Here is a 2,872-nt window from a genome sequence, read left to right as displayed (position 1 = left end):
ATAAGCAAAAACACCTAATTGTAAATTGTTAGGCATACTTTTTCTCTCTTTCTTTTTTAAAAAAAAAAATTACTTACGAAAAATGAGAAATGAAGAATTTGAAGTGTTACTTGTCCATACATAACTACAGGTGCTAAGAACGGAGATGAATCAGCTGTTATTCCAACCGTTTAAAGTTTTCAATGCACGAATCTCCATGAAGAAACTTTTTCATACGTGAATCTCAATGAATATCAACAGTTGAAATCGGAATAACAGGTTCCTGTTATTCCAAAAGATTTATTTCCGCTAAGAACCAGTGCTAATTTGTAGCACTACAAATGAAATTGCCCTTTCAATGGAGAACAATGAAGACAAAAAAAAAGAGATTTAGATTTAAGAAAACCTCGTTTGACTTTGCCATTAGTTTATTCTTGACTTTTCTGTGTCAGAGATTCTGCAAATCTAGTGGCCCTCTTGCTCAAAACAATCACAAAAATGTACAAAAAAAAAAATTCTAATCTTCTCAGCATACAACACAAATTGGTACAGTAGCAGTAGCATGCAATTCTTTAACAGACCGGATTGTGCCTGCTCTGTGTCCAAGTCAGAGTGCTTTGAGATCTACATTTGCTCATACCACAGTTATTTCAAATGCAGACTACATGACACATATTGGCAAACACATTTGGAATTCACATCTGAAATCTCTTAAAAAAAAATAGAAGCAATAAAAACATGTACTTGTTTACTGGTTCGATTGTTTAGAGTCAAGGGGAGATGAAAATAGTGTGCTTTATCCTCTGAGAGCCAAAAATATATCTGTTACGACAAGAAAGACAATTAGAAAAATTATTAAGAGAGTACAAACTGAGAAACAAGTGGCTTAACTAGAGGCGTAATTATATAAATAATGATTTATGGGAAACCCTTCTTTTATTCAGTTCTCTTTTATCATGAAAGTGCAAAAAGAAATCACAAGCAAAAACAACTTATCTGAAAACATAAAGAAAATTATAATAAAAAAAATTGAAGCAAGAAAGACACTTTTTTCTTCTTTCTGAAGCAATGATGAAAAAAAATAGTGTAAACCCAAGGGAGGATGTCACCACAAGCAGCTCAATGCAATGTGCACAAAATAGAAACCAGTGCTCAAATAACATATATTGGTAAGAATATAGAGCTCAAATCTCACATTTGCCTTGAAGGAAAATAAAAAATAAATGCTGACAGGAAATAAAAGAGGCAGGATACCTTGTAATAACAGAAAATCATAGAAAACCAATGAAGTACACGAAAAATCAAACATCGCCAGCAACATAACAATATTACAAGGGGAGGGGGAAGAAATGAAAGAGAAAGATGGGTTAGTAGGAAGACAGGAAACCGTCATATGTAACAATATAGACATTAAAATTACATAAATCAAATAATTAGGTGACACACGCATAAAAGAAGCAAAAAAAAAAAGATATTCAATGGAGTGGCAATAATGGTTATACATGTGGATATGGAAAAAATTTACTATCTAATAAATTTAGTCAGCCTTAAACTCAATTTAAAAAGGGAAGAAGTACCCCTATAAGTATTTCTACATCAGTTTTCCAGTGAGTGCTGATTGAAAAAGGAGAGGGCCAGAGACCATCCTGTCAGACACAGTTAATATCAAGTTAAGATTCAGCCTTTGGTCTAAATCCGACTGGAGATCCCTTGTGGATATTAACTCAGCTGGGTGGCCTGATACCCAACTTTACTCCAAAAAAAAAAAAAAAAAAATCTGCATGCAACAAGTCCAGTAAATATTCAATTTTCAGATAATACCTACTGCAAACTCCATAAACTATGCATCACACAAATTTTTTTAAATTATTGCACAACATTGTATCCATTTTACCAAATGTTCAATTAGCCAAAAGTAAACTTCAATTGAGCGATCAAATAAAAATCATATTGTGCTTGTTCACACAAGCCCTCATCTCCAGCAACCATCCCCTTCCCCCCTCCCAAAAAATAACAAAGAAACAAAGAAAAAGAAAACCCCTGCTCATGAAATGATTGATCAATTTACATATTCAATTTTCACTGTTTGTTAGCATGTCAGTTAGACTTATTTGTTCAGTAAATTCCATCCAAAATTGAATTTTTTTTTTTTTGTACTAAACTATAACAATTGAATCTCATGCTCTCAATTTTCCAAGTTACCCTTGGACAATTCTCACTTGTTCAACTAGGTCTTAAAACCCAGGCTCTCAATTTGCCAAGTAATCATACTTTATTTTTTCACATTGTGCAGTTAGTAGAAACAAGCTCGGAGTTCACTAGTTTGTGAGGAGTTGATTTTGTAAGCCTATAAAGCAGAATCGATCAAACCAATTTTATCACAACTTATACAGTTAACATGAAACAATGCAAAAGAAGGTAAGAACAATGCTAAAAATAACTAAATCAGTACATTGATCTCAGCCCAACCAAAAAAAATAGGACAAGAAAAATAAAACCAGATCATACACTATTACCTAGTGCAGAGAAAACCATACAATGGGAAGAAACAAAATGTGCTTTTCAAATAGATCGAAGCACATCATAGCACAGCCTTCGCCACCCAGTCAAACGGCTTTACGTCCATGCTTAGGGTTTCTACGAGTTGTTCGAACTTCGAACTGCGAAAGAGAAAGCTGGGTAAGAGACGCATTTTTCTTTTTTCCAACTTCTCTTTTCCTGACCGTTGGATGCTCATCCGAGCACCACAGATCGCACTTGCTAAAATTGTAGAATTTCAACAGGCCATTTTAGAGCAGCCCGGCCCAAAGAATTTAAGTTGAGTAGGCATTTAATCCCTTGCTATAAATTTAAGCGGCATCGCGGGGTATAGCCGTATACAGTCGGTGTGGGA

The 2,872-nt window shown here is 34.3% G+C and overlaps 1 long non-coding RNA gene across 1 annotated transcript; it reads right to left on the bottom strand.

Annotated features, from left to right (window-relative positions):
• Positions 1-368: 368 nt before the first annotated feature.
• Positions 369-2,617, bottom strand: LOC144572035 (uncharacterized). The gene is made up of 2 exons (XR_013517653.1): positions 2,496-2,617; positions 369-801 (listed from the first exon to the last, which is right to left on the bottom strand). It is a non-coding gene; the product is annotated as an uncharacterized LOC144572035 (long non-coding RNA).
• Positions 2,618-2,872: the final 255 nt, after the last annotated feature.

The sequence above is a fragment of the Carex rostrata genome, chromosome 19, assembly GCF_964058835.1.
Source record: "Carex rostrata chromosome 19, lpCarRost1.2, whole genome shotgun sequence".
NCBI lineage: Eukaryota > Viridiplantae > Streptophyta > Magnoliopsida > Poales > Cyperaceae > Carex > Carex rostrata.
The sequence above is the reverse complement of the archived record's forward strand: the minus strand, read 5'-3'. Positions and strand labels throughout refer to the sequence as shown.